The sequence below is a fragment of the Leptonychotes weddellii genome, chromosome 4 (genome assembly GCF_054177405.1).
Source record: "Leptonychotes weddellii isolate Sample4059 chromosome 4, ASM5417740v2, whole genome shotgun sequence".
Taxonomy (NCBI): Eukaryota; Metazoa; Chordata; class Mammalia; order Carnivora; family Phocidae; genus Leptonychotes; species Leptonychotes weddellii.
The window spans coordinates 114,218,484-114,236,810 of NC_138372.1; the positions used below are offsets into that span (position 1 = coordinate 114,218,484).

The 18,327-nt window shown below is 40.5% G+C and overlaps 1 protein-coding gene across 4 annotated transcripts in view; it reads left to right on the top strand.

The window, feature by feature from the left end:
• Window positions 1–769: 769 nt before the first annotated feature.
• SULF1 (sulfatase 1) overlaps window positions 770–18,327 on the top strand; it is a 176,555-nt gene continuing 158,997 nt past the window's right edge. For 2 of the 4 annotated variants that reach the window (XM_081816089.1, XM_081816091.1), the window contains exon 1: window positions 772–1,106. The gene's annotated coding sequence lies outside the window, so the exon portion shown is untranslated. Of the gene's footprint in view, window positions 1,107–18,327 lie in introns of all 4 variants that reach the window. The other 2 variants (XM_081816094.1, XM_031026344.2) reach the window with 2 other exon arrangements.

The following is an 18,327-nucleotide window of genomic DNA, read 5'->3' on the forward strand; positions in this document are numbered from 1 at the left end:
AAAAGGAAAGAAAGAAAGACATGCACATAAGAAGGAGGTATTAAAATGACCAAAAATTGAAAACATTTCAAAGCAAAATTGTTAATGAGCTGTTTGAGCTATATGGACATTATAAGTGCAATTAACTAGAAGCCAATAAAAATAATCAATGACAGAGTGCAGCCCTCTGGTACCAAGAGCTTTTACAAAGAGATGTCTGTGAAAGCAGCAAGTGATTAAAAAAGCCACCTTTATCTGTGGGAGTGTGTGCTATTTTACATGAGGAGAAACTAAAATGATTTTCATTGACTATTTCTGAAGTTCAGCCTGTGGCAAACAGTGAAGAGCTGTATGTGGGAATAGATCAGTTTCTGCTCTTAGCTGTGCCCCCACCGCCTTTCTTCCTGGAATGTTGGAGGCAGCCATGATCTAATCAAAGGAAGGTAGGAGTTTAGATCTCCAAATGTAGATGTCACATTTCAGTGCAAACTACTCCTACATTAACACGTTATCAGTATGTCAGGATGAATCTTTTATCTCCTGGGGGTGGTGGTGGTGTATGTGTATGTGTGTGTGTTGGGGGGGTGCCTCGCTGGGAAGATTGCCCTCCCCAGGTTGGCAGGAAAAGATTTTTAGTGTTTCTGTGCATCCCTCGGAGGGTCCCAGTCGTCCCCGGGGAGCACAAGGAGTTGTGAAAAGTAACGCACAACTGGCCACCAGAATAATTCATTCCCTCCACCTTCTCTTTAGCACCTCCCACTTCTCCTCTCTTTATAGCCGTCCTTTCTCTCTGAAATCTCAGGTTACTTGACTGAGAGTTCTCAGACCTCCAGTTTCAGTCCTGCCCTCAGCCTCCAGTCGGTGAGAGACACCCAGCCCCAGCAATTGGATTGGGCAGCCCGTCTTGAGACACCACTGTGCTGAGTGCTTGAGGACGTGTTTCACCAGATGGTTGGGGTTAGTGTGTGTCATCACATTCGAGTGGGGATTAGGAGCAGGAAGCCTGCCTTGCTGGAGCTGTGTGGTCTCCTCCAAGTGAGAGCGGCAGGCAAGGAAACTACTTTGCTTTTGGAAGAAGAAGAGGAGGAATTCATTTTCTGCAGCCACAAGAAAGGCAGTTTTTTCAGGTAAAGTAAAAGACACTGAACGCTTCTCTCTCTCTCTCCCTCTCTCTCCCTTAACATAGTTTTGAATGGAATGCTAGCGCAGCACACTTGTCAAAGCCAGTTGTTGCAATCCTATCAATGCTGCTATTGTATGGTGGACAGATAACAGTGAACATAGCTTGGTGCTTGGCTGTCTTTATAGAACTAACACTCCTCATGCCTTGCTCTTGAAGGTGTAGCTAGGAGAATGTCTTTTGGAGCGGTATTTGTACGCTTTAATAGTCTCGTCACCTACCCAAAACAGGAGCTATAAATTGTTCATAAAGGATGGATCAGGCCAAGAAAGCCTTTATTTTAGCTTTCAGAATTAAAATTCACTCTCCAAACTGCTGCATTTTGCCACTCAGTTTATAAAGATCCTCTTAGGAGTCTATTTCTGAGTTGCTGGCAGGGATGGAAATGCTTTCTTAACCGATTTTTTAAATGTGCATTATGTCTGATTTATGATGGACCCAAGGGTTTCTAGCAAAATTTGGATATTGAAAACTCCTTAAGAGAAGAAGCTGCCCTCTGAGCAGCTGATAGATCGGCTTTAAAAACAAAAATGCTTAGAGCTAGAAGAAAAGCAGAAAAGGAGGAAGTAGGAAAATGCTCTTTAACGGAGTTTATCCTCTTGCAGCTGCAGGGAGCTGATGGAGGTAATTCATTTGCAGATCTGTGTGTGAAAGTTTTACAAGTCATTGAAAACTAAAGTCGCATCTCTGTAATGGATCATTAAAGTCACTACATTTATAGGTTTTAAACAGGCTACCTGAAGTGTTAATTAAATGGAAATAGATTTTCTGGCTGGGTTATAAACAAACATTTAAAAAAAAAAAGTTTTAATTATAAATTAGTCATTGGAAATTAATGGTCATCCGGTGCCTGAGCAACATAAAATGAGCTGTCATCATATCTGCGCGTAGCTGGTGCCGTAACCACTCTGCCGGCAGCACCCACCAAAATTACGTTGAACTGAGTGTAACAATGGGGTGCATATACTACGCTTAATCTGTGATACAAAGAAGGCCTTTCAAACCGATGCCTTGTTTGCACAGGGATCAAAAACCAAAATCTTCATTTTTCAAATTTTTGGTCGAGCTGGGTGAGTCAGTGAGTTACTTCTTTGGCCCCCTGACAGACTTGCCCTCCTACACCCATGTTCATACACCTGTGGTGCTCAGGATTTCTTGCTCCTACTGGGCTCTCACATTCGGTAGAGAAACCCAACACTGTCCTTACCCTTTGCAGGTGAGAAATTCGATGAATAAAACTGTGTAGAAGCTATTCTGAAATAGGAGCTGTTTAATAGGCTGAACAACAGGATATATGGCTAGAGCTTTGTGTATTTTGTATGCAACTGCATAACGATGCCTGTAAAATTACGTTTCCACTTGTAGTATACATTTTTTCTCGCAGCCAGACAGTTGATATTTTTTCATCTTCTCTGTAAAAAGTTATGATTAAAGCAATATTTCAGTATGGTGTTTAGTTGCGATTCACAGTGTTCTCTGGTTATAGTCTCAAAGCCTTCGATGAGAAAGTCTCCTCATAAATAACCAGGCAGTTATTACGTCCGAGTGTTATCCGATTCCCAATATTACATAACCCAAATAGGACTAAGTTCATAAGCTGAAGTCTTCTGGAATTCCGGTCATTCCACTATGGCTTTACAATGGAACTGGGGCTTAAAAAAATAAAGACAGAAAGGCAAACTCATATCCCGGGTTCTGTTAGGATTGGGACTCCAAGCACAACAGGTAGCAGGTACCGTGCTGACCACCCAGGCCATGTTTCACTCTCACAGAATTATTTCGGAAGAAAATAAAGTTTCTCCTCACAGGACGGAGATGCGGTGTGATGGCATCTAACAAAGCCAAGCTCCGTTTAGCTGTGGGAGCCCCACAGCAGATGTCATTCATGTTGCAGACTGACCACCAGGCTGCCTGCCCAGGATTTTGACAATCTGGGAGAATTCCACCCCCCTCCCCACCCCCCATCTCCCCACACAAAATCCATTGTATGCAGGATTAGGCAGGATGGAGCCAAAAAAGGAAGGGTTGAGAAATAATAAATTCACACCTTGAGAAGGCAAAGGGGTGTGTCATCCCTCCCCCTGCAAGGCTAAAGTAGTATGAAGTTACTGAGCACAACTAAAAGGCTCTGCTTAAAAGACAGTGCCCACAGGGCAATTCCAGTTGCTTGTCAAAATCTAAATCGACGGTTCCAGATGGTAAACATTCGGAGACGTATTTATGGTGACTTCTACATACCTCCGTTTGACATTTGGTTTCTTCCTGACAGCACTTGAGCTGGTAACACACATGAAGTTCCCATCAGTATCCCAACAGCTGGAAAAGTGTTTGAGCGCCAAGGCTGGTCCTCCCGGTGAAGGGAAAATAACCGGGAGTGCAGATCTCCATTTGCACTGTGGATGCGTCCTGCTATCTGGGCACGCAGTGAGCTATCTCAGAGGCGAAAAGCCATCTGAAAGCTCAATTCAGTAAGTCGCAAAATCCACTTTTATGGCGGAGTGGAAAACTAAAATACATGAATCCAAATATTCACTGACCTCGTGCTAGCTTATGAGTGGGAACCTTCATCAAAGAATTAAGGGGGCTCTTCTCTGTTTCCTTCTAAGAAAATTTATGTGGCTTCGGGCAGACTGTTGTGGTCCTTTCTATTGTGGTAGTTAATAGTAGAGACAAGTGTCAAGGGTGACACTTTGCATTTCCTTTCCTGACTGTATGTCCATGTGGGAATGCATGGGGGTTGCAGGCTTTTGTATTTTAGATTTAAAATGGTTTACTCTTTACGAATCCATAAAGCAAGATTTGTGACACTCAGTATTGAGTTTTCTCCAACTATTGCCATGTGGATGAGGCCAACCGGTGGGTCAGGTCAGGACATCTGGTTCTTTTTCCCTTGTACAATATTTTTGTGTAGAGAGCGTGGAGTACGTTTAAGGGGATTAAAATGTTTAAGGTGCGGACTCTAAATAGATTATTATTTTTAGCATCATTATTGACTTTGAGGGAAAAGAAGCTCATGTATGAAATTAATTCTATGGTCATATGGTAAATTTACCTTTACTTTAGGTTAGATCCCTGGGCGGGGGGTGGGGGAGGGGGGCATTTGAAAGAAGATATTTTTGGAAAAAGTATTTCTGAAATGTGTTTCCTATTTAAAGTATTTTCAATTCTATCTCAATATGTTGGGAAGGAGGAGAATTAGCCTGTTAGCTCTTTTTTTTCTCTCTAATATCCTCGTCACCCCCATAGCTAATGTGTCATCAAATTCCGTGAGTCCTTCCTTTAGAACATCTCTCATATCTGGCCTACAGCCACCGCTCCAGAAGGATCGCGTCACATGTGGGTCATTACGACAGCCTTCTAGCAGGTCCGCTTGCCTCCATTTCCCTCTTCTGTCCACCCCTGCAGACTGAGCTTCCTAGAACTCTGCTTCCATCAAAGCATTTCTGACCTGAGAATTCCTACTACGTGGGCCGTCATTACCCACAGAGTGCAGTTCACATGACATGCTGGCCATCTGTTATTTGGTCCCAACTCTCCAACCGTGTCTTCCACCAAATCAACACAATAGCCCAAGTCTCTTGTTCCCTGAAGCCCAGGTGGCCTCTCTGGCTCCCACCCCCTCCTGGTCTCTTCTCTGAACCCAACCACTCCAGTTTTCTAGCTTGTATACGAAACGAGAGTCTGTCCTCGTGGGCACCCTTCCTTCTGGTTCTACGTTTGTGAGGCTGTGTGTGGAACATTCCTCACCTCTCTAAACTCATCCTTCAAAATGTCCACTTAAGTCCCATCTCCTCCGAGAAGCCACCCCCAACCACCACATCTCACAATGTTTTCCTTCCCTTGAAGCTGACCATTAGTGATCCATGGGTTGCACTTGGTGCATTCGCCTTCTTCTTATGATGTTTTCTACTTTGCCATTTTATCCCTTGACTCTTCGGGTAGGGTGAAGTCTCCTGAGACAGGGAGTGGCTTGGTCCACTTTTCTTTCCCATGGAAGATACTAATAAGTGTGTGTTGACTAGCTCACAGGGACATTCAAACATGCAAGGCACTTTACTCTCTGGTTACCCCACTTTAGACCTATTTGCCAGCTCTTAATGGCCATCTCCACCCACGAGAGAAAAGAAGAAAAAAAGATGACCCCTGATTGGTTGTATTTTGGGGTAGCTTAGAAAAAATTCCACTTAAACAGAATGTGGAATTATTGCCCCAAATTAAGTTTGAGTATTATAATGACAGATCTCCATCTATTTCAGCTTTCTGTAACTATGGTAGAAATTACAGCTATTGGCTGCCCCTTATGGTATAAAATTTCAACCATGATTTTGGAAGCAGGCGAGTACAGTCTTTGGGTTCAGACAGAGTTGTGTTCTAATCCAGGGACCACCTCTCTGTAGCTGAGTGGCCTCGGACAGGTGACTTACCGTTCAGGCCCCTGACAGAGACAGAATTCTTTACCTTGAGGATGTTGTGAAGAAAACACGTAAAGCACCTAGCTTGGCGCATGTGCAATAGATGGGAGAGAAGGAAGGTTGGTAAGTATAGATACAGATCCAGGATGCATGACTGTGTTCACCTCAGTTATGTAAGTCACTAATTTCATGTATTTATGGTGTGTCTTTCCTTTTTTGCCACCAAAGGCAGGGGTAGGGGAAGGGAGCTCAAGAGAGTGAGATTGGTGGACTTGGGGAGAGATGGGGAAGGAGGGGAAAGGGAGGGAGGGGAGAGGGAGTGGGAGAGGGAGGTGGAGGAGGTGGCCGCTTTTGGCATTAGGAGTTTGGAGCAACTGAGTTAATGGATCTGTGGGGACAATGGTGACAGTTGAATACACTTCGCAGGGAGGAGCAGAGTCCTGGGTCCTGCGCTAAAGGATCATAAAGAGCAGGCACTGGGCTGCAGCACTGGGGGAAACAAAGGGATGGAGCAGTGGACCCCAGCAAGGAGCTGAATTCACCACAGGGTCATGTGTTCCTCTTCCTTCCTTCGGGCCCACTATTTAGAAAGAAATAATAACTTGGCAAAACATTGTAGGAGTCAGGTCAGGCTTCCAGAAGTAGTTGGTAAAGCGAGATACCATTTAGACAAAACAAGGGGCTTGGACCTTCGCCGTCCTTCACCTCCAAACCAAATTTCACAAAAAAGCTGAAAGCAATTAGCCTGAGCTCTCTTCTGTTCCCGAACTCTGCACCCACCATCACACACTGAGCCTTCTCTCTGTGCCCTTTCCCCAGAAGGGCAGCCAGCTGAGAAATGATCTCACAAAGCACTGAGTGCCACCTCACAAACATGTCCGTGGACACCGTCATTCAATTGCAGTCTTCAGAATCTTGGGACAGATCAAAGGATATTCTTTCCAATCCTGGTCATCTGGTCTGCACCTGCCCCAGGCCAGGGAGCGGAAAGAAACTGGAACTCCTCTAGGATAAAGGGCAGTATTTCTGGAGATCCCCCCTCCCCCCAGCAAACATGTCTAGAGAACCTTCATTGACAGTTATGTTGCCCCACCTCCCCTCAGCTACAGCAACTAAATGCGCTCTCTTTGCCCTCAAAATACGTGATCCTTGTACTACTGCACAATCATCTGTTAAGCCTGGTTAATTAAAAATTAAATAAATAAAATGTAGCTCTCCACTTCACCCTCAAAGGTAAAACTTTTCCTTATACTCCGATTTTCTTTTTAACTGCAGAGCTACAAATCTGTGAGACACTATTTCTGCATTTTTTGAAAATGTGAATCCAAGGGACTCGGACACACCACTATTAAATGTAGTGGGGGAGATGGATATTAAAATGCCATACAGAATAAATGAACACCATATTTCTGGGTAAAAAAAAAAAAAAAAAAAAAAAAGACTCACTGTAAGAAGTAAAGTGTCCCAAAATTAATCTCCACATTTTGTGTAATACTAATGACATTTTCACACAAGGTGAGATGACTGGCAGTGGGAGCAGAGTTGGGGGACTGGTAAGAGCCCAGATGACTCTGCTTGAATGTAAAATAAGGATTCTAAAGTTCATCTGGGTAATAAACTCATGAGCAAGCCTCGACATTTTTGTAAGAGAAGAAGACCATAGTAAGATGGGGAGGGGACTTGTTTTATCACACACCCAAGCATGTTATAAAACTACAATAATTGAATTTTCTGTTCTTAAGCCATTGGCTCTGATAGAGGTCTTTATAGACCTTCACGTATTTCTGCTACTGCTGCTTCTCCTTCTTTTTTTTTTTTTTTTTTGCTGGCATTGCCCAGATCTTCAGTTCAGCCACAGATTGCTCTTCCTAGATACTAGTGCTGTTGCTACAATTAACTGAAACCCTGAGCTAGTATGACTTTGTGTTACAGTTTTTCCCATCTGCAAATAGAGCTAATACTCTATGAACTTTTTCCCTTCATAAAAAACTGAAAATCACTTTGTCTCAAGAACTCAGGAGAATCCTTCTGAATCGCTTGATGAAAGAAGCCCAAACCATACCAAGCCTAAGAGTTGTCCCACTTTTCTGAGCAATAATAGAACACTCCTAACGGATAAAATAGAAATCAGAATTGCAGAGAGCTTTGTCTGTTGTCCAGTTTCGTGGTGTGTTGTTATGGCTCAGGCATGTTGTTGTAAGACCTGCTATATTAATTTAAAATAAAACTGAAAGTTAGACTCTTATAAGATACTAGCGATACCAGAGTCATGGTGAGAAAAGATTAACTGCATGCCAAGTGTGCATTTATTAAATTAATTTAGAAGCGTGCACCTGTGGATATTATCTTCAAACTCGTATCACTAATATGGCTTAGCACCAAAATCACCTTTCTATAATATAACATGTCCTCTGAATAGACTTCCTGCCAGTTTAAAGCTTCCCTCTTAACCTTCACCTGCCAATAATCAATCTTCCCCTGAATAGAAGTTCTGAGCAAACAGATGTGCTTGGCATTGCGTCCAGATATTCTTGAAACTTCGGCTTTTAACTTTCACGTATAAGAAGTGCATCCCAGCAAAGCGGCCCCTGCAAGTCACGTGCTCCTTTTTTTTTTTTTCTCTTGAGAGCTTTATGCTGCTTAGAGAAAGAAAAGTGTTCTGAATAGAGCAGATGAATAAAAGCATAGGTGATGTAATATTTGTTATTTGAGACCCCTAGACGCCTCACATGTGTTGTCACCATCTTTTTCATATATAATATCTATATTTAGTAAAAAAGATTGGGGGGATATACTCAATACCAAGCAGTTGAAATGACTTTTTTTTTCTTATTAAGATTTTATTTATTTATTTGAGAGAGAGAGAGCACATGAGAGGGGGGAGGGTCAGAGGGAGAAGCAGACTCCCTGCCGAGCAGGGAGCCCGATGCGGGACTCGATCCCGGGACTCCAGGATCATGACCTGAGCCGAAGGCAGTCGCTTAACCAACTGAACCACCCAGGCGCCCTTGAAATGACTTTTTAGCAGTTGCGCTAATGCCCTAAGGAATAGCCACGATGTGCCTTCTAAATAGAATCGGAGCCGAAAGGAACGAGCTTAAGAGAGCTCCATCGATTGTTAATTTGTTAATTCCATATGTATTTGAGAGCTTCCCGTGTATTTCTATCCCAGTGTGCAGAGGAATACAAAACAATATAGGACACCATCCGTGCCCTGAAGGAATATCCAGCCTAGCTGTGAGGAGAAGACATGCACACAAACAATTGTTTAGTAGTAATGCAAAGAATGTGGTGGTTAAGTATCAATTATTTGTTCTAATTAAATATAAAGGACGTCAACAGAGCCCCCTATTGGAGGAGCAGGAACCTGAGCTGGGCCAGACTTTGTCATCTCCATCTTTACAAACTGTGTGGAGCCAGTTTATTTACCCTCACTTTCACTCAGCTTCCTTCTCTATAAAATGGAGATATGGTTACCAAAAAGGGTTGTTATAAAGGTTAAGTGAGATAATCAAAGTAAGATGCTTAACACAGGGCGTAGACCACAGTAAGCGCTCCCACAGCTATATCTTTTTCCAAGATGGTGGAAAGCTCCGCTTGGGTGAGGACTTGAACTTAAGCCAGGTCTGTCAATTTCACATTAAGACACAGCATTTTTGGGGCACCTGGGTGGCTCAGTTGGTTAAGCGACTGCCTTCGGCTCAGGTCATGATCCCGGAGTCCTGGGATCAAGTCCCACATCGGACTCCTGGCTCAGCGGGGAGCCTGCTTCTCCCTCTGACCCTCTCCCCTCTCATGCTATTTCTCTCTCTCCAATAAATAAATAAATAAAATCTTTAAAAAAATAAATAAATAAAGGAAAACATTTAAAAAAAAAAGACACAGCATTTTTGAACCAGCGCACTTGCATAGATGCACTTTGGGAATACAATGAAGGCAGTCACTAGGCAAAGAGGAGAAGGAAGAAAGGAAGGGAGAAAAGGAGGAAAGAGGAGTGATAGAAGAAGAGAAGAGCAAGGAGGAGGAGAAGGAGTGTGGTCCTCTAATGCCTCTACTCTGCACCCTTTTCTGTCTTAAGCATGTCATGTGAGAGCTACATTAGGCTGAACTCTAGAGTGTTCTGACACATCAAGTAGACAGGTTGGACTTTAAACAGATGCTTTAGGAAGTTTAAGCAGTAGGTTTTTCAGGAATGGGGAGAGAGAGATTAAGAGAGAGAGAGAGAGAGAGAACAAGACAATTGGGAGGGTACCAAAAGTCCAAAAAAAAAAAAAAAGTTTGCCCAGTCCCAATGGCAATGTTGAGAATGAGGAAAGGATGGGTGTAAGAAACGTTATGAAGAAATAAATAACAGTGTCAACAACTTGGTGATCGGTCAAATAGAGGACAAAAGAAAGACAAGTCACAAGAATGACACTGAAGTATCAAACCCAGCAAACAGGGGGATGGTGACACCACCCAAGGAGAATGGGAGTGCTGGAAGTAAAATTTCATTCTGTATACCATAAATTTCCAACGTGACAATGGTCATTATGGAACAAATGTTTATCTGGTATCTGTAAATTAATAACTATGCCTGGGATAACTTTATAATACAAACATGGCAAATATATGTGTGTATATAAATGCTCAATAATATAAACATGAAATCGAATTTTCTGATCACTGATGATACATAAGATAGAATGCATAATTATCTTTTTAAAAAAGATTTTATTTATTTCTTTGAGAGAGAGAGAGAAAGAGAGTGAGCATGAGGCGGGAGAGGCAGAGTGAGAAGCAGGCTCCCCGCTGAGCAGGGAACCCGTTGTGGGATTCGATCCCAGGACCCTGAGATTATGACCTGAGCTGAAGGCAGACGCTTAACTGACTGAGGCACCCAGGCGTCCCTTAACTGTTTTCTTTTTTAATGACATCTTCCTTAGATAAAAAAGATCTTCTCTCAGATTAAGAAAATAGTGTTCTTAAACTCTGGGGGGAAGTAATGAATTTTCAACTCAGAATAACAAACTCTCTCTCTAGAATACCTATAATTCTCTTCTTGCAACTAAGAAAATGCTGGTGGAGAGGGACATATAATTTAAGGAGAGTCTCGAGGCAAGGCGAAATGAAATATTTAAGTTGCTTCTGTTCATGAAACTTCAGATTCTACTTTAGAAGAGATGAGTTGGACATCCTTTTGCAGAATGTATGAATGATTTGTTTTACAAATGATACAGACACTCCCTTCTGCATTCACTATAAAGACAAATCATTCTTAATTTTAAGGTTTGGGAAAGGTTTCCCCACCCCCTTACTTTTCTTTCTATCCCCTCTCACTTCACCCTTTTATTTTATTTTATTTGTTCAGCCACACTTCATGTTAAGATCCTCTTCAAAATAGGAGAGTAATGCTTTAGTCACTTCCTTTTACTAAATCGAGGAATAGTTTTCAGGATTAGGTATAATTTTATTACAAGTAGAAGATTGTATTTGCCATTGCAAACTCTGGCACTCGATGTTGGGAGCAGCATGATTGAAAGAATGCACTACTTGAGTCAGCAAGAATTGGAATTAAAATGTAGTCTTATTACTAGAAATTTGTGGGAATAGCATTGACCTGTGGAGACTTGACAGCATTCTGGTTCCTCAAAAGAGACTTGGGTGCTATTCAAGTTTTTAATGAAGACTTTGGCCTGTTTTGTTTTACTCAACTGAGTTTTCTGAACCATATTCCCTGGTTCCTATGGGAGAAATGCCAACCTAAGTAACAGCACCTGTAATCCATTTCTTATTCAGGGTTGCCATGCATGATGGTCTAATTGGCATGAGCCAGTTTATATTTGAAAGCTATTAATGGCTAATGATTTAATTGGTACTCCATGAGACATCCAGTTTAATGAACCAAGGGGAAAAGATATAATACACAAGTGCCATAGTTAGATCAATAAACGTCATCTGCAGCAAGCACAAAAGTTGGGCTTTGCTGCCAAGCTTACGACCAGGTCAGATCTCTTCATCTCGTACCCCCTTAGGTCAGTGGGCTAGTGTGCTTGCATGGAGATTGGGGTATGGAACATGAGCTGATATTCGTAAATTTCTTAAATTTAGACCATCTAAATTCTGATTTCAATTCAGGAATCTACCCCTACATGTTCAACTTCTAGACCCACCTCAGAGGGACAAAGATGTCTTGAATAGAAGTGTGGCCCTTGTAAAAAAAAGAAAAGAAAAAAAAAAAGATTAAGTGGTGAGGAAGAGGGAAAAATATCAATGAAGTCAAAATATGTTCTGTAAGAGTCACTTTTTTGACACCAAAATAAAAACAAAAAACAGAAAGAAAATATTCTATATGTTTCATATATAACAATTATTATTTTCATTAGCCATTTTGCTCCAAAAATAGCTATCCGTTGTTGATCTACCATTCTGATCAACCATTATTGTAGTCTCAGAAGTGGAATTGGAGGTGTTCCTACAATTGCTTCTGCCACTGTCATAACCCCTGTGGAAGCTTAGAATATACCCCTGGACTGCCTCATTGGCTTCAGGTAAATCATATTTCATGCTGAGCAAGTAATAAGTTACTCGCAATGAAATAAAATTCACTGAATGATGCAGTAGTATTATAGTTAGGATGGTACAGTGGAAAAAACATCAAAAACCTGGATTCTAGAACTTGGCTACCATTAGTATCGTTATGCTGAACACATCAGCTAATCTTTCGGGAGCATGCCCCCCACCACCTCTTTGCCTTTATTTTGCCCTCCCCCACCCCCACACCCCCTACCCCCCCCTCAGCTAGATTACATTATTCTTTACTGGCAAACTCTGCTCTTCCCTTAAAACAAGCCTAAATAAAGAAAACATTCTCCTTGAAACCAAAAGGTGTGGTGGGGGGAGGAGGGGAAGGGGAAGGACTGTAATCCAGTTTTGCATCACCTCATGCTAAATCGAGCTCTGTTCTTTATCTTTTTCTTATTCCCACTTTTCTTACACACCACCGTTAAGCTGACCGTCCTCTAGCACTCTTTCCCCATGTCCTGCTATTACCCTAAAACAGCCATCTGTCCATTTTCTACAGCGTCCAGTCTAAAGAAGATATCAGCATTTAGGGACCTGCATAATCTTCTCCACTATAACCACCCCACTTTACGTCTACACTTTCTGCTCTTCACTAAAGCTGATGCAGCAGCTCTAGAATTTATGCCACTTACTTCTACTACTAAGCATTTGCTCATACTGCTTTCTGGGCTGGGGCTGTCTTCCCGTCATGCTTCTGAATGTCCAAATTTCACCCCATTCTTGAAGAAAAATCACCCCCATTCCGTCCCTGGAACTTTCTTTTCCTAACTATTCCAATAATAGAACTATTCCTTCTCATAGGTGCTCACCACTTAAAATCTTGTCATCTAATTTTAGCTCTTAATTAGGTACAATTTTGCATTTATCATTATTCTTCATAGATTTTTAAGGACAGTTGGGATAGAAAATTGCATTTTGGTTATGGAGAAATTTTAGCAAACTATCAGCAGCAAATCCACAGCTACACCAGGCAATTCTTTGGATAATGTGGAAGGTACTCTCTTATGTGCTGGTTCTCTGGTTTAATTTTTTTGTCTTTCCATCTTCTGCCCACATCACTTTCCAGGGCTGCATTTGAGCCAGCTGGATTCCATCCAGAAACAGATTCAAATAGACAATAGGCCAACTAGAATTCCCATCTTCCTTGATTAGATGTGAAATTGTAGAGCTGGGTGTCACTCACATGCCAACCACTCAGGATTCTATGTTATCAATTAATTTCTGTTGAGAGCTGAACTGAGGAGTTTGTGACAAGTCTGTTTCTAAGGACCTGTAAAATTATGGCTAGACAAGAATTTCAGAGATAGTGACAGATATATAGACTTGTGCCATCTGAATGAATATATTCACTACCTGTAGCATAGCATCAATTAAAATGCCCTATAAACTCCATAATAAATCATCCTGGTTTTCTCTCTCTCTCTCTCTTTTATTTTGTAGTAGGATTTGATTGTAAAAATTCTTTGGCTAGGCGTTGAATTCTCAGTTGTAGGACAATTAGCCAGTCAGATGACAGGTTTTAAATTACGCAAAAGAAAAAGGAAGTTAACACACATTCTGTCAAAGCTACTGGATCTTTTTTCTTGTAGCTGTTAAAAATACTTTAGAATTAGGGATAGATTTTCCAGGAAAGATATATAAATTACTATAGAAACACAGAATGTTAGAGGTATACGTTAGAGATCATCTAAGTAAAATCCAGGAAACTGAGGCCTGGAGGCTATTCAAAGACCCACCCAAAATCACAAAACTCATATTTACCAGAGAAACTTCTACAAGCTAGGCTTCACCAAGAAATGCAAGTCAGTGAAATTCTACCAGGACCAAAGGGAGTTCATGTGTCAATTGTACATTAGGACCTAACAAGAATGTGAAGATATGAGCCCAGCTCTGTTTGTGACCATGGACCCTCTTGCTGAGTGCTGTGATGAATAATCAGGTACTGTAGAGAATTCTTGAGACTGGAATAAATACCAAAAAAAAAAAAAAAGCATTTATTTTTCAGGTATACTCCTTGCAGAAAATCCATTCTCACACAAATACCCAAGCACTGTTGCTACATATGAAAGTTATGTAGCTTTAGTGTAGAGAACCTTCTTTGTGGAAACATGTTCTAACTATGCTAAAAGGATGCTACCCAAATGATGATGACAATAGTAATCATTATTCCTTCAAAACATTGGAGGAAAACGTTACTTGAACTAAATCATTGGAATATTGGGGTAAGCAAAGCATATACGTTATTTCTGCACCGCATAAAACTGAATCTGAGAGAGGACAAACTTGACTCTAAAGAGGCAGTGAGTGAAATAATCAGCATTAGAATTCATGTCTTCTAACTTCTATTTCACTGCTCCGTGCTTCAAGCGATTCAAAATATATCACATTTTCTCAGTATTAAGGAAACCTTGTTGCATTAGTTGAGCTGTTCCTCAGAAACATCACCTCATTGAGAAATAAACATTTGAAATCCTTACTCAGGTACTGGAATTTTCCCAAGAGAAGTTTAAGAGCAATATTCTTCATAGTTTAATAAACTACACGAGTGTATACCACTATATATCTGTATAATTTATGTTTAAAACTGATTTATCTATAAGGGAAGTAAAATCAATCATTATTGGATTATAAATGTATTTCTTAGTCATTCACTTATATTTTTCGTGTTGTATTACAAAAAATAACAATTAAAAAATGCAAAATAAAAGATTAATTTAGAATACTTAAGTGTGGTTTTGACTTTTTGAAAAACAGTTTTGTTTCTAAAATGTGTTCTAGATTGCCTTTTTTTGTTGTTGTTGTAAGTATCCAAAGGAAGCCATTATGATTTGCAGGGCAATGAAAGAAATATGTGAGTGGGAAAGCAGTATTTTTACAAATATTTTTAAGTTATTGGTCATATTTCACTCCACTGGAGAATGTGATCACAAATCTGGTTGGAATTATAAAGAAATCAAACTTACCAGTATTACAACTTCTGATGAAAGGGAGAATTCTGCTGAGAATGTAAAGATAATGTGGCAGAATAATTACCTGTTTGTCACAGAGCTAAACCTTATGACAGCAAACGCTGAAAAGGGTTTCTAGGAAAATGATTTCTTTGGTTCATGAGAAAACTTAGTTCATACTATCTTCAACTAAGCTTGCACGTTGAGCTTTCCTTTTTCCTATTTGTATTTCAAGCTGTTGTCTATAATGAAAATAAAACAGGTCACGTTCACTACTTAAAGGGAGGACCGAAGAAGTAAAGCTGAGCTCTAACTAAACTACTTACAGCGCTCTAGTTCTGCCTTCTCGAACATGCTCATCATCTCCACCAAAAAATACCACCCCAGAATGGCAAACAGTTAAAGTGAAAGAAAAAAAAAACAGCATAAAGATTCAAGCCCTTGCAGGAGGAATATAACTCAAAAGTTCTGTCGCCAAGTGTGAGAGCATCTTTGTTGTTTCTCTCACTCACCACAGAGACTCGAAAGTTCGCTCTCATCTTCAGCTTGTTGCAGACATACACAATGCACTTTCTCAGTCTGCACTCCACCACAACTTGTAAGTCCTCTGAAGTTCTATGTAATTGGATTTTTCCCAATTTAGGAAATAAACATCCTTTGATTTTATATAGCAATTTATACTTTCCACAGTGCTGTCAAACATTTAGCTGATTTCGACAACCCTGTGGAGCACATCACACAACTAAGTATGGGTGCTCCTTTTAAAGAATTAGAAATAGAGCAACATTCTTAGGTAATATACACTGAGAAATATTTAGGGGTATAAGACCATGATGTATGTAACTTACTGCCATCAAGTTCAAGGGGGAAAAAAAATATATATATATATATATATTTATCTATATATATATTTCAGTGAGGAGGGAAGAGAGAGCAAGTGAGCAATTGATAAAGGAATTGGGGCAAATTGTTAACAACAGATGAACCTGAGTAAATTATTCTTGCAACTTTTCTATAAGTTAGCTCAACTCCACAGACCTCAGTGGGGTTTTTTGGTAATTATTTTCAAATACAAATTTTTTTAGAGAGACACCGGGGAGTTAAATAATTCACATAGGCAAATAGAGCTGATCTGAGGCACTATGAAGAACTAGAATCCAGGTGTTCTATTTCTCCACACTTCCTCCAAACTTATCATTTATTTCTGTATAAATTGAAAAGTAATTTCTACCTCAAGTACTTATAAACCACAATCACATCTTTCTCCAGTCAATCACCAATAATCAGTACCCTAGCCCAGGAAAACTCATTATTTAACTGTAACTTATTTATCATATTACCCACTGCAAATCATTTTTACAATCCTACTTTATCTGATCTTCATAACTCCTTGAACGAAGTAGGTAACACAGGCAGAATTGGACCCATTTTACAGATTAAGAAACAAGTTATGAAGGCAGCATACCATCATTATTCATAGCCACTAAACAGCAGTCCTATTCCAGAGACAGATACTCAAGTCCTAAAATTACCAAACCGGTACTCTTCCCAGTACATCCTCTTGATGTTCCAATGCCTTTTTATACCCTGAATGATCATATCTAAATCTTCTTGGGCTCATGTTGTATTTAGCCATAGAAAGAAAGAACATTCTTTTAAAGAACAAAATGACTGAGAAAGATGCCTATGTTTTATTTACTAATATACAAATAATAACAGCTAAGGTTTATTAAGTACCTACCTGCCATGTACAAGTAAGTGCTATATATATATATATATCATCTAATTTAATTTTTTTCAACAACTCTATGACCTGGAGTCCCCATCATGTGAACAAGGAAACGGGATCTGAGAGCTTGACTCACGTGACTGATATGGTTGACCTACAGGGACCAAGTCAGCACCTGGACTACTCCAGACCCCATTTAATGAATGAAATCATCCTTATTCCACATTTCTATTTTTTTTCTTTAAGCTTGGTTGATAGTTTAACCAATTCTTGTATCATATATCCAGTAATTTTTAAATTCTGTGAGTGACACCATGCTTTCCAAGAACATAGTTTGTATGGAAAAGCGTATGGATGAAAAAGCAGGACTACATCTTAGTTACATCAACAGCGGCCCCTGACACATGTGAAGCATTCAATAAATGTTTGCTAAGTGAACGAATGATGTTCTAAAAAGCTTTTAAGATGTCATGATCTAAATACTTAAACACAAAGTATTTAAATTAAATTGGTTCAATTCACCAAACCTCAGGTTTATAGCAAAGCACAGCTTTTCAAAGCCAGAGAGAAAAAAATAATAAAAGAAACAAATTTCACATTTTTAAAAAAGGCTTTTCCCTGGAACGTTGAACTGTTCTGTCGATAATTGGACAGATGTGGCTTTTGACTGTCTGGATAACCTCTTAGATGATCATCTCTTGTCTATATGACAAAAAGAGATGCTCAGTCTTACTGCCAATTGGACTTTATAATTTTTCTCTTTGCTCTAACCAATTGGGATAAAAAGTGAACACAGCTGACTTTCTAAGGTGCCCTCACAGGGGGTGCCTGGGTGGCTCAGTCGGTTAAGCGTCTGCCTTCGGCTCAGGTCATGATCCCAGGGTCCTGGGATCGAGCCCCGCATCGGGCTCCCTGCTCAGCAAGGGGTCTGCTTCTCCCTCTCCATCTGCCTGATGCTCCCCCTGCTTGTGTTCTCTCTCTGTCAAATAAATAAATACAAAATAAAATAAACAAGGCGCCCTCACAGGCACCCACTGAACAATGATGTAGGAAGGGACCAGTCAGGAAAGAGGTGAGCTTGGGATAAGCGGTAGGATATACAATATACATTTTTCCCTCTCTTCTTCCAACCCACACTTTCAGCCGTCCCTTTTGTGGTTTCTTCCCACTCCAAAGTTTTCAGTAATACTCATCTGTATACATTTTTCCTCAAATAAGAATGGTTAGGGGAGCTGAGAAGTGAGAAGACCACATTCACCTTCTTCCTTCCTCCATTAGTAATATGACTCCCATCCTGGCCCCCTCATATGAGCACAGCACACAGACACCTTAAGTGCACAACTTAACCTTACTGCAATGTAAGGAAATTTCAGGGTAAAAACTGCATTCAGGGAAGTCAGTCACATATCAGGTCTCAGGTTACTCAGCTCGGCACCGGTTTAAAGCATAGAGCAGTTCCTCTCAGAAAAGGCCCATTATCATTCCCTTCACCGTCCACCATCCTTGCCTCAGGCT